The sequence below is a fragment of the Lissotriton vulgaris genome, chromosome 1_1 (genome assembly GCF_964263255.1).
Source record: "Lissotriton vulgaris chromosome 1_1, aLisVul1.2, whole genome shotgun sequence".
Classification (NCBI taxonomy): Eukaryota; Metazoa; Chordata; class Amphibia; order Caudata; family Salamandridae; genus Lissotriton; species Lissotriton vulgaris.
Window position 1 is genome coordinate 334,912,353 of NC_141685.1, and position 13,729 is coordinate 334,926,081.

The 13,729-nt window shown below is 46.5% G+C and overlaps 2 pseudogenes; both read left to right on the forward strand.

Annotated features, from left to right (window-relative positions):
- The first annotated feature begins 777 nt into the window (after positions 1 to 777).
- Positions 778 to 4,003, forward strand: LOC147747147 (18S ribosomal RNA; annotated as a pseudogene).
- Positions 4,004 to 4,318: 315 nt separating this feature from the next.
- LOC147747148 (28S ribosomal RNA) lies at positions 4,319 to 13,365 on the forward strand (annotated as a pseudogene).
- The last annotated feature ends 364 nt before the right edge of the window (positions 13,366 to 13,729 follow it).

The following is a 13,729-nucleotide window of genomic DNA, read 5'->3' on the forward strand; positions in this document are numbered from 1 at the left end:
GTTGGGTGCTCCGGCCCTGGGCCCCATCCCCGAGCCTCCTGCTCTGCCAAAGGCCCAGGAGAGGGGTCCATCTGTCCTATGCAGGTTCGGGGATGCTGAGATAGGGAAGGCAGCCTCTCACCCCCTTCCCTATGGTCCTTTTTCTCTGAGCTTGCTTAGTCAGACCTCTGAGGCCTGGCGATGCTGAGGTGGGGGAACGCAGCACCCGGGCCCACCCACGGGGCCCCCAGGGGCCCAGGTACCACCTGCCTCTCAGTCCCTTCCCAATGCTCATCTTTCTCTGAGCCTGCTTGCCCCGGGAGCAGGTAGGAACTCTAAGCCAGCATACCCCCTGCGCAGGGTGGCCTTCAAAGGGATGCCCCAGCCATACTCTGATCGATTAGGCACTCTAAGCGGAAGGGGTCTGGTGGCGCCAGGTCCTCAGATGCTGCTGCCAACAGGTTTGTAGGCCTGTGCGCCATGCTGTCACCCCTCTCTGCCCAGCACATTTCCACAGCAGCTGGGAACAAAAGGTTCCAAGGGATGCTGCTGCCGCCAGGCTCCGGCACCCCTGCGTCACGCTCAGGCTGTGGCTCGGCCTACCTCTCCCTTCTGGGGAGACAGCTGAGCCTGCCAGTGCCCATGTGACCACACCTCTCCACCCCTCCAGTGAGCCCTCCTTCCCAGGCAGGTGGGCTCCTTCCCCCAGCAGACTCCTAGATGGAGGGGTGCGTGAAGGTTGCCAGTCAGGGAGATTGGAATACAGCCCCCTAAACCCACCCCTTCAGCAGGTGCGGCTACCTGGTTGATCCTGCCAGTAGCATATGCTCGTCTCAAAGATTAAGCCATGCACGTGTAAGTAAAGTGAAACTGCGAATGGCTCATTAAATCAGTTATGGTTCCTTTGATCGCTCCATCTGTTACTTGGATAACTGTAGTAGTTCCAGAGATAATACATGCCGACGAGCGCTGACCTCCCAGGATGCATACATTTATTAGACCAAGACCAATCCGGACTCGCCCGACCGCTTTGGTGACTCAAGATGACCTCGGGCTAAACGCACGTCCCTGTGACGGCGAAGATACATTCGGATGTCTGCCCTATCTACTTTCAATGGTACTTTCTGTGCCTACCATGGTGACCAAGGGTAATGGAGAATCAGGGCTCGATTCCGGAGAGGGAGCCTGAGAAACGCCTACCACATCTACCACATCTAAGGAAGGCAGCAGGCATGCAAATTATCCACTCCCGACAAGGGGAGGTAGTGACGAAAAACAACAATACAGGACTCTTTTGAGGCCCTGTAATTGGAATGAGTACACTTTAAATCCTTTAACGAGGATCCATTGGAGAGCAAGTCTGGTGCCATCAGCCACAATAATTCCAGCTCCAAGAGTGTATATAAAAGTTGCTGCAGTTAAAAAGCTCATAGTTGGATCTTGGGATCGACCTGGTGATCCGCCGTGAGGAGAGCTGCCGCCTGTCCCAGCCCCTGCCTCTCGGCGCCCCCTTGATGCTCTTGACTGAGTGTCCTGGGGGTTCGAAGCGTTTACTTAAAAAAAATTAGAGTGTTTCCATGCAGGCCGGTCACCTGAATACTTCAGCTAGGAATAATGGAATAGGACTCTAGTTCTATTTTGTTAGTTTTCGGGAACTGGGGCCATGATTAAGAGGGACGGTCGGGGCATTCGTATTATGCCGCTAGAGGAGAAATTTTTAGACCGGAGCAAGACGAACCAAAGTGAAAGCATTTCCCAAGAATGTTTTCATTAATCAAGAATGAAAGTCGGAGGTTCAAAGACGATCAGATACCATCGTAGTTTCGACCATAAACAATGCCGACTAGTGATTCAGCGGCGTTCTTTCCATGACCCGCCAATCAGCTTCCGGGAAACCAAAGTCTTTGGGTTCCGGGATGGGTATGGTTGCAAAGCTGAAACTTAAAAAAATTGATGGAAGGGCACCACCAGGAGTGGAGTCCCGGTTTAATTTGATTCAACACGGGAAACCTCACCCAGCCCAGACACGGAAAGGATTGACAGATTGATAGTTCTTTCTCGATTCTGTGGGTGGTGGTGCATGGGCGTTCTTAGTTGGTGGAGGGATTTATCTAGTTAATTCTGATAACGAATGAGACTCTTCCATGCTAACTAGTCTAGTGTGGCCTAAGGTCTGCTTTGCACGCATGTTATGTTAGCATTGCTTGTTAGAAGTTTAAACCCCATTTTACTTTTTGCCACTTTTGCACACAACACTGCATATAGCTGTTCTTGTAAGTTAGGCTTCGTGAAGGTCTACACATGAGAAAAGATTTGTTTTGGACATCCCTAGACTAACTTCATGCCCCTAGTCTGCACAGTGCTGAAGCCGTCAAGGTTATCATAACATGGTAGCTGTTGTTCGACATGATCGAGTAACGCTTTTTAGACACAACAATTTGGCTGCTGTGAGCCAAATTAGATTCTGGCACCCTTTTATGGCACGGTAGCCATGATTTCACACATTTGGAAGATTTTCCTTTTCCAGGGATGCAGAGAGCTTCTGCTAATCCAGATGTGATTTACTCTTACTGAGCAGAAAGGTAATGGGGTCCCCCAAACAAGCCTAAGAGATCTTCTTTAGTTTATAAACATAGTTCCTATATAGGGAGGGCGTTACAACTAGGCGCTATAAGACGTATTTTCACCATCATTGTAATATAATTTCTCCTTTTGTATTTTATGGAATTGTAACAATGCTGCCCATATTATTTTCAATGATATGTCTGCTTATGTTGGCTAAGATACTGCACCTGAGATCACGTCGTTAAAATAAATATTTTAACCTTACCGTGTCACTTATTTACTCCTGTTGTAGTCTGGCATGAGAGTATAATGAAAGAGTGTTCTCACTTCCCACCATTCCTGAGATGGTCCTAAGTCGCATGTTCTAGGTTGTCTAATCATTGGTTACTTTGCTATAGGACGAAGAGCTAATGTGACATGGATGCTAGCTGGTTGGGGTTTTTCTAGGTACTGAGGTGAGTTTCTGGTACACCACAATTCACTGATGTCCAGGGTCTCTGTGCACAGTTCTGTGTATGAGCAGGATCCTTGCAACATGGCGCTGCCAACGTAGTGGTCTTATTGTGAGACTCTGGAGTAGTGCTTGTATCAGTCCACGACCCTCTCACTATTGTTTCCGGTTGACAGTGGTGATGGATAAAGACGTACCTATAGTTACATAGGTTTTTTCAAGCTTGAAAATATAAAACGGTTTTCTATTGAATTATTACCCAGTTGTGCTTTGTTCTATTGCATTGTACTTTTCTTTCACTGTGTCAATATGGCTGCAGTTGATATCGCGGTTCACAGTCGCTTGGCTGTGCGTAATCATTTGCAGGATTTCCAAGTCTCTTTGGAAGGACAGGCAGTGGTTTTTGTTGTATCTGCTGACGCAGCGTACCCATTTGAGCTGTTTTACTCCGGGGTCACGTTTCCTGCGATTGATGCTGGTACTGGTGTATTTCACACTTACACTCCGACTGTCATGCCTGTAGAGTACACTCCATATAGGACACAGGAAGTACCGATTTCTGCTTGGCCGACCCCCAGCGGTCAGTGTCCAACAAGGGGCGTTCAGCCACACGAGATCGAGCAATAACAGGTCTGTAATGCCCTTAGATTTCCAGAGCTGTACGCACGCTACACTGAACGAATCAGTGTGTGTCTACACTATGCCGTCAGGTGCGGGTAACCCGCTGAACCCCGTTCATGATAGGGATTGGGGATTGCAATTATTTTCCATGAATGAGGAATTCCCAGTAAGTGCAGGACATAAGCTTGCGTTGATTAAGTTATTGCCCTTTGTACCCACCGCCCGTTGCTACTACCAATTGGATAGTTTAGTGAGGTCCTCGGATTGGCCCCACCGGGGTCAGCAACGGCCCTGGTGGAGACACGAGAAGACAGCCAAACTTGACTATCTAGAGGAAGTAAAAGTTGTAACAAGGTTTCCGTAGGTGAACCTGCAGAAGGATCGTTAATGGCAGAGCGGCTGGGCAACCGACGGCGCCAGCCCGAAGCTGCAGAGGTACTCCGCCGGCACACCTAGCCCTGAGAAGGGGTCCGGTGATTTGTCCACCGCTGACCTGTCCCGGGGTCCTGGCTGCATGCCGCGTGTGGCTCTATGTGGAGTCCCACTAGATGCCCACGTGCACACACCACGGGCGCCCACCTCTGCGGCCGGCTTCCCGGCGAGGACGAAACCCCTCCAGATCTGATCCGGGGAAAGAGGGCGCTCGCTGCCCGCTGGCCTTCCCCTGCACCCCCTCAATGCTCTGGTGTTTTCTTCCCACTACGACCTCTGATCAGATGTGATGACCTGCTGAATTTAAGCATATTACTAAGCAGAGGAATTAAAAACTAACCAGGATTCCCACCAGTAATGGCAAGTGAAGAGGGAAGATCCCAGCGCCGAATTCCTGTCCGGTGGCGGGCACAGGAAATGTGGTGTACAGAAGACCAACTCCCCGGCGTACCTCAGGCGGCCCAGGTCCTTCTGATCGAGGCTCACCACGCGGACGGTGTTAGACCAGTAGCGGCCCCCGGCGGACCAGGATAGGGTCTTCTCGGAGTTGGGTTGCCTGGGAATGCAACCCAAAGCGGGTGGTAAACTCCATCTAAGGCTAAATACGGGCGCAAGACCGATAGCCAATAAGTACTGTAAGGGAAAGGTGAAAAGAACTTTGAAGAGAGAGTTCAAGAGGGAATTAAACCTTTGAGAGGTAAATGGATGGGGTCTGTGCAGTACACCCAGAGGATTCAACACGGCTAGAAGGTCAGTGTCCCGGGAGTTCCGGATCCCCACTGTGGGACCAGCACCCAGGCCGTACCTGGCCCCGCAGGGCTCATTTCCTCTGCGGCGTTGCGCCGCTACCGCTTGGGGTCAGCTGGGAAGGCTTAGGGGTGGCAGGTGGCCCTCCGCTTTGGCGGAGGGTATTACAGCCCCCCTGGCAGGAGCTTCACCATGTCAGCGGGCCGAGGGAGATGCGACCACATCTGCGCTTTACCCCGGGTTCCTGTTCCTAACTGCCCCTCAGGGCATGCCGGGACAGCTGAAGGGGGGGGACGGGCCCCCCTGCTCCCGGTGCGACTGTAGACTGGGGCGGACTGTTCTCAGTGCGCCCCGACCGCATTGCGCCTCCGGACGGGGAGGTCCACGCCGGGCGCCAGGAGTCTGCGGTGATGTCGGTTACCCACCCAACCTGTCTTGAAACAGGGACCAAGGAGTCTAACACGTGCACGAGTCGGAGGGCCGAGTAAAAACCTGTGGCGCAATGAAGGGGAGGGCCGGTGCAGTGTGCACGGAAGCCTGGGGCAAGAGCCCAGGTGGAGCTGCCGCAGGTGCAGATCTAGGTGGTAGTAGCAAATATTCAAACGAGAACTTTGAAGGCCGAACTGGAGAAGGGTTCCATGTGAACAGCAGTTGAACATGGGTCAGTCGGTCCTAAGAGATGGGCTAGCGCCGTTCGTAAGGGAAGGGCGTTGGCCTCTATTGCCCTCGGCTGATCGAAAGTGAGTCAGGTTCAGATCCCCGAACCCAGAGTGTCAGAGATGGGCGCCCTTGCGGTGTCCAGTGCGGTAACGCAAATGATCCCAGAGAAGCAGGCAGGAGCACCGGGCGAGAGTTCTCTTTTCTTTGTGAAGGGCAGGGTGCCCTGAAATGGGTTTGCCCCGAGAGAGGGGCCCCCGCCTTGGAAAGCATCGCGGTTCAGGCGGCGTCCGGTGAGCTCTCGCTGGTCCTTGAAAATCCGGGGTAGATGGTGTAAATCTCACACCAGGCCGTACCCATAGTAGCAGCAGGTCTCCAAGGTGAACAGCCTCTGGCATGTTGGAACAATGTAGGTAAGAGAAGTCTGCAAGTCATATCTGTAACTTCAGGATAAGGATTGGCTCTAAGGACTGGGTCGGTCGGCCTGGGGCGCTAAGCGGGGATGGGCGTGCACCGCAGCTGGACGAGGCGCCTCCCTCTGGGGTAGCAGCGACTCTGTATGCGAGCTGGGCCCTTCCTGTGGATCGCCCCAGCTGCGGTGATCAATTCTCCCCGTGCCCCCTCCCCGGAACCGGTGTTCTGCCTTGGCTGGTACCTAACAGCTGACTTAGAACTGATGCAGACCAAGGGAATCCGACTATTAAATTAAAACAAAGCATCGCGAATGCCCGTGGCGAGTGTGTTAACGCGATGTGATTACTGCCCAGTGCTATGAATGTCAAATTGAAGAACGGGTAAACGGCTGCCTTTATCTCCCAGTGGTCCAGCCGGTAACTACATCTGTAGTGCTAGACTCAGCGTAGAGAAGCATATAGAGACAGACCAAACAAGGTTCGATCATGGCAGAGAGGGTGATAGTGAGAAATGGCGAAGCAAACAAACCTAATTCCAGATGGGGTAGTTCCTGGAGAATAAAAACCCCGTTAAGATGGCATAAGGAGGTGCTGTCTTTCCCAGAAATCATTAACCTCCTCACCAAATTTGACAAACCAGTACCTGCTTCAAACAATGCAACAAGCAACAACGATTCAGATCACGATATAGGACCTAGTTCACCCTCCGTAGCAGAAGAAGACACAACAATAGACCTCAGCAAATCCATCGAGTTTGTGGCCTCCTCAGCCAAGAATGACATTGGTACAGCAAACTTTGAAAATCTACCCTATGTGTACGAGGTCAGCAAAGATGTAGTAACAAAGAAAAGTGATTACACAAAAAAAGTCACTTACTGGAAGTACCCAAACGAAAAATATAAGTGTGGCTTGTGTGGAGACATAATGGGAACTTTAAAAGAACTGAGATAACATGTCTCCGACAAGCAGAAAGGCTACTATCTTAAAACGTACTGTTCAAAATTTGACAAAGAAGCCGAATACCGCAATGTTGCATGTCATTATGCCAAATGTTTAGGAAGACCTCAAAAGGGAGAGCTGCCATTCCTGTGCAGCTTCTGTGACCTCAGATTTGGAACAAAAATTGGTGTTTCTCAACATGCTCGGCATGCGCATCCAAGAGCGCAAAATGAGGCTAGACTAGAAGCTCTAGCAAGCAGCAAACCATCAATATTATGGTCACAGAAAGAAATACTGCTACTAGCAGAATTGGAAAAAGTATATGAAAATAAGAGGAATATCAATGCGCTGATGGTTCCACATTTTAACAATAAAAACAGAAAACAAATTGCAGAAAAAAGAAGAGATAGAAGAGATAAAACAAAAATTCAGCAAAAGATGTACTGCAAGCATCAAATGTTTCTGAAAATTACTCTTGCGATGAACCAGAGGTTACAATGGAAGTAACAACAGAAAAGCGCAGAGACTTTATCAATCGCAAACGTGCGCAAAAAATCAAGAACTTTTATGAGCTGGAAGACAGAATCACAGAAATCGAGAAGTACACCCAAAACGTACAGCAATACGATGCTGCTATGGATCTGATGGATGAGGTAGTGACTTATATCGCAGAAAACACCACTGATATAAGTCCTACACTAGCAAGTGTACCAACAAATGAACCAGCAAGAGAACTCAATAATGAGCCTATGATCTCTGCTCAAGATGAGCACCAGAATGCCTCAGTAGGGAACAAGATAACAAAAAAAGACAGGAAAAACGGAAGGCTTAATCGGACGCACAAGAAAAATTATGTCAAAGTAAAGGGCAGCTATAAAGAATACCAGGCAATGTTTCAAAAAGACAAAAAGAAAATTTCAAGGATTATCACTGATGGGGCAGAAGATGCCACTTGCCAAATCAGTGCTGATGAAATCTTTCAATATTACAAAAACATAATTTAGAAAGAAAACAAGAAAACTCCTAATTTCATGCCGATTGATCGGATACCAGAGGATTATAAAATTAGAAATCTATGTAAAGAAATAACACTGCTCCAAATAACTCATGCCTTTGAGAACTCCAATTTAAAGAAAGCAGTGGAGCCTGATAAGATTGGTCTGAATGACTTGTATAAAGTCTACAGCAAACAACCATGACTGCTGCCCAGATTTCTATCATCTTGGTTGATGATGAGAAGAGTACCAGAAATTATCAAAAAGAACCAATCAATTTTGACACCCAAGAATGTACCGATTAGTGAACTTAAAAAAATCAGTAACTGGCGTCCAATTACCATCGGTACTGCATTCATGAAATTATTCACAAAAATATTAACTAAAAGACTCTCATTTTTTGTTGAATTGAATACGAGACAAAAAGGCTTCATGAAGGTGAGAGGTTGTCTCGAGAATCTGACTCTCCTGCAAAATATCATAAAAGGGGCACAAAAAAACAGTCACTCATTAGCAGTTGTGTTCATAGATATATCGAAAGCCTTCAACTCTGTCAGTCATGGTCACATTATACAGAGTCTTGCAAGGCAAAGAGTTCCATCATACATCAGAAACATAATAAAAGACTTGTACACGGAATCAACAACATCTTTCAAGGGAAAGAACAATGAAGCAACTCCTGAAATAACAATGAAATCTGGGGTCAAACAAGGTGACTCTTTATCCCCACTACTATTTAACGTTGCCATAGATCCTCTGATCTGTGCTCTTCAGAAAAACGGCAAGGGCCTCACATTTGGATCAGATGGTCTTATTGAGCAAATCACCGCTCTCGCCTTTGCCGATGACATCGCAGTACTCAGCAGTACCTGGGAAGGAATGAGTACAAATCTGAAAATCATTGAAAAGTTCAGTAAAAATACAGGATTAAAACTTAATGTGAAAAAGACACATGGATTTTATATCTATATCAGTCACCATAAAGATAAAAACCTGGTTAACAACTGTAAACCATGGCAATTTGAAAAAGAAAATATTGAAAATATTCATCCAGGAGAAAGTGAGAGATACCTCGCATTGAACTTTGAACCACACACTGGTCATACAAGCAACCAAAACATTAATGTGGTTCTTGTCAATTGGGCTAAAAAACTTGATAATCTACCACTTAAACCCACACAGAAAATAGAAATTATGTGTCCGTACTAGGTACCTAAACTATCATTCAAGCTGGATATGAGAGGAACAGAAGCAAAAACTTTAAATGCTCTGGATCAAACAATAAAAAAGTATGTCAAACACTTTCTACACCTTCCTGCACACACATGTGATGGTCTCCTATACACGAAAAGATCATTTGGGGGCCTCAGTATACCAAAAGTATGTACACAAATTGGTCTCAATAAAGTCAATAGTTTATTGTATCTCAGGACAGCTCCAGATCTGTACATACTGCATTCCTTCATGTATACAGGAGAAGTAATAAATGAAAAAATTGATAACATCATCAAAACGCACAAACTTAACATTTCAGACAGCGGGCTTCTGAGTTATGATTTGAATTTGTTAGCAACATATGAGAAATGGGGAAATCTCCCTGTCCAAGGTGATGGTATAAAATATTTAGCAAGTAATCCAACCTCAAACTTCTGGATCAGCAAGCATAACAAATGAAAGAAAACCAATACATAGCTGCTCTGATGTTAAGAGCAAATGTTTTATCTACTAGGGAAACCATCACTAGAGGAAGAAATCGTACATTTGCTACTTGTAGATATTGTAATGATGTTTGTGAAACAATTTCTCATATTTCAGGTGCATGTCCTAAAACCAAGGCCATTAGAATTAAAAGACACAACAAAATTCTGGAACTGCTCATTGATGGAGCAAAAAGGTGTGGTTGGATGGCATATAGGAAACCTCATGTTAAGAATGATCAAGGTGAACTACGAAAACCAGATGTAGTGTTTACCAGAAATGGTACTGTTGTAGTGATTGATGTTTCAATTCGATATGAAAACTCACAGAATTCCCTTGAATTAGTGTATGAGAGTAAAGTGAAATATTATCAGGATCTGTCACAGCAAATCAAAGATCTCACAAAATGCACCACTGTAAAATGTCATGGCTTTATCGTAGGTCGTCGTGGTATTTGGCCCCAATGAAATAATGTTGTTCTGCTGAGTTAGGTTTGCAAATGTCATTCCCATTCAAGAAAAATGTTTGCCTGACTACTTTAATGGACACTCTTAAAATGTGCCAAGTATTCATGGACAATTGAGTATCAAGCTTATACTGAGATGTACACTTTCTTGCCGCACACTTGTCACCCTTATAAAGCATAATGTTTTAACATATAGGTTTATAGCTGACACAAGATTTAGTATAGATGTGAATTTTATAGATGTACATTTTTACAATTTTATAGATGTGCATTTTCTAGTTAGATGTGTAATTTGCAGATGTGTATATTTTATAAATGTGTGCTTATAACAATTTAGATATAGTTGTGTACATCATACTTATTGAAATGTCTTGATTGAGGAATAGGTCTCGAATAATCTGATACACATAGTTATCACACATTGATTGTTGATGTCCTGCTAATCATATTTTAATTTCTCAGGACTGTTCATAGACATAGTACTGCGGGTGTACTATCTCTGTCCTATACGTGATCCCAGTTCCAGTGAGGATAACGTTCAGTGTGGCTGTACTCCGGAAAGAAAGAATGTTGTATTGTTGGAGGCAAAACAAAATTGACGCTGACGGGCAGCATAATAACCCAGAATGAGCCACCGCGAGGTGGTACAGAATAGCCAAATGCCATACCATCTAATTAGTGACGTGCATGAATGGATGAACGAGATTCTCACTATCCCTACCTACTATCTAGCGAAACCACAGCTAAGGGAACAGGCTTTCCAGAATCAGCGGGGAAAGAAGTCTCTTGTCTGGCACTGCTGACCAAGGCCTTAATGACATCATTGAATGGAACAAGGTCATAGCGACCTAGAGCACGTCTCCATAGCATCACACTGTATAACCCCAAGAGCTGTGGTACCCATCTAGCATAAACTGTGCAAGATATATAGGGAATAAAAAACCTGTACACCACCATAATGCATAACAAATTTGGGGGACACATGAAATAACATCGGTATATCAGTACCCCCTACATCTGGGACCCGCAGTATTCCGTGTAGGAATATCAATTTTAACGAGAATGTTTACATTAGAGAGTCCCACTCCAACATAGTCAAGGCTGTATTTAAAAGTTTTTTTGCCCCGCTTTTCTAATATATAAAAAACGGATGGTTTATATAAAAGAATATCGATGTAAAACTTAGCGCGAGGGTGGAGTACACCACCTCGCTTTAAATTAGGCATAATGAGCATAGTACACTGCAATCTAGCAGAGACATTGCCCCAATACGACATTTGCCCGCTCCAAGATGGCGCCGAAAGTAGATACGTGACGCAGCACGTCACGTCAACCCACGTGACCCGGAAGCGGGCTAGGTAAACAGCCGGCCGGCACCGCCACAACACACGAGGGGTGAGCCAGAGACGAGACCAGCACACCTATGCGGTAAGGAGTTTCGGTAGCCAAACTAACGGGAGCGGGGTCAGTAACTGCAGGGACAAAAGGAACGCACCATGTCTCGGGCGCTCGTGAGTAAACGGACACGAGCCTAACGAGGCACAGTACATTTCATTGCCTTGCCTTACTCTCTCATAACAGATACCGACCATCTGGCGGTTCAAATCGTCCCAGTACGTAGACAGGGACAACACTCGTGACGCAGTCTTTCACGGGGGCCGGGTAGGCTCATCACGGCAGGCCACCTGGTAAATTGATACAGCTGAAAATTGTCATATGTCAGTGAGCACTGGGCTCAGTGTTAATTGCTGAAACTTTTAATTTGTGTGTGTCTGTCTGTTGTGTCCCACCATGAACTACAGGTACAATAAGGGAAGACTTGTGAAAGGTGCATGCTAAACGCTGACCCACCAACTAAACCCTGAAGAAATCACTAAAAACAAAGTGATGAAACATGTCGGTTGACTTTTAATCAGAGTGAACTAACAGCACAGAATAAAATTGTGAGTTGCCAGTTAGTTGCACTCTTTTTAGCGTGGTATTTTGTTGTTTTTACACGTAATGGGGCACAAAAATATCACATTGGGTTTCTAGCACTCACAACACCACATGGTTGTTGGACCTATATGCACTTTCTTTATGTTGGTTTTTCTCCCATTTTTCTTTAAAAGGTTGACAGTAGTCGATGATGAGAAGTGAGGAATCAGGCGAGTACCAGTCTGATACAATCCTCTCCTGGGTGTTGCTTCCGTGAGACACTGTCAATCTCCCCTCCCCTTTTTTCACGCTTGGATGGGAGGACACACATGTAGTAAAGTGGTGACACTGACATACACACACACATGCTGGCAACGTTGCCAGATTGAACATTACAACGGTGTGTAAAATTGTGGATAGAAGCTAAATAATTTCTCTACCGCATAAATAAACCCTTTTTCCACTTGTTCAGCCTTTGAGCTAATGAGGAGCGGGCCATTATTGTAATAGTGGCACTGTGAAGAGACATGAGAGGTGTAGGATAAGTGGGAGGCCCTCGGACCGCCAGTAAAAAACTACTACTCTCCTTATTTTTTCACTTACCCAGTGAGGTGGGGGGGCGAGCCCCGTGGAGCTCTCGCTCCAAGTGCCCGGCGCCATCCAGGCACGACCCGCTCCGGGGACAGAGACAGGTGGGGAGTTTGACTGGGGCGGTACACCTGTCAAACGATAACACAGGTGTCCTAAGGTGAGCTCAGGGAGTACAGAAACCTCCCGTGGGGCAGAAGGGCAAAAGCTCGCTTGATCTTGATTTTCAGTATGAATACAGACTGTGAAAGCGGGTCCTCACGATCCTTCGAACAGGAGGTGTCAGAAAAGTTACCACAGGGATGACTGGCTTGTGGCGGCCAAGCGTTCATAGCACCGTTGCTTTTTGAACCTTTGATGTCAGCTCTTCCTATCATTGTGAAGCAGAATTCGCCAAGCTTTGGATTGTTCACCCACTAATAGGGAACATGAGCTGGGTTTAGACCATTGTGAAACAGGTTAGTTTTACCCTACTGATGATGTGTTTTTGCAATAGTAAACCAGCTCAGTACAAGAGGAACCGCAGGCTCAGACATTTGGTGTATGTTCTTGGCTAAGGAGCCAATGGGGCCAAGCTACCATCTGTGGGATTATGACGTAACGCCTCTAAGTCAGAATCCCCCCTAAACCGTAACAATACAGCAGTGCCTTGGAGCCTTGGTTGGCCTGGGATAGCTGGCCTCTCTCGGGGGGCCGGTGCGTAAAGCTGCTTGGTTGGGGACCGGAGCATGGACGGAAGGGGGCTGCCTCCATCGCCCTTAGTGCACCGTAAGTTCGTGGGGCACCCGGTGATAAATAATTCATAGAAGACCTGATTCTGGGTCAGAGTTATGTAAGTAGCAGAGCAGCTACCTCACTGCGATCTATTGAAAGTCATCCTGAGCCAAGCTTATGCCCATGGACGCCATCCTCCACCACACCCAGGGGTGGGTCCCTCTGCTGCCGGGCCAGCGGGAGGGACACAGAGGGGGTAATATAGCAATTTGCATTGAAGAATGAGTGGATATATAAATATAAATATCTGGATGGAGGATTTAGTAGCAGTGTGATTGACTGTTTACTTCTCCAGTTGGTTACTAGCTATTTGATAGTCTATATTAGTTATTGATTAGTTAACTGAGTATTTGTTTGGGAGAGTGAATGTGTGTGTGGTTCGGAGGGGCGGTGTGTGACTGCCCAAAGATGTGTGAATAGTTGATTCAGTAGGTATATGAAGTTAAAACTACATGTTATAACAGTTGTTTGGGTGAGTGAATATCTT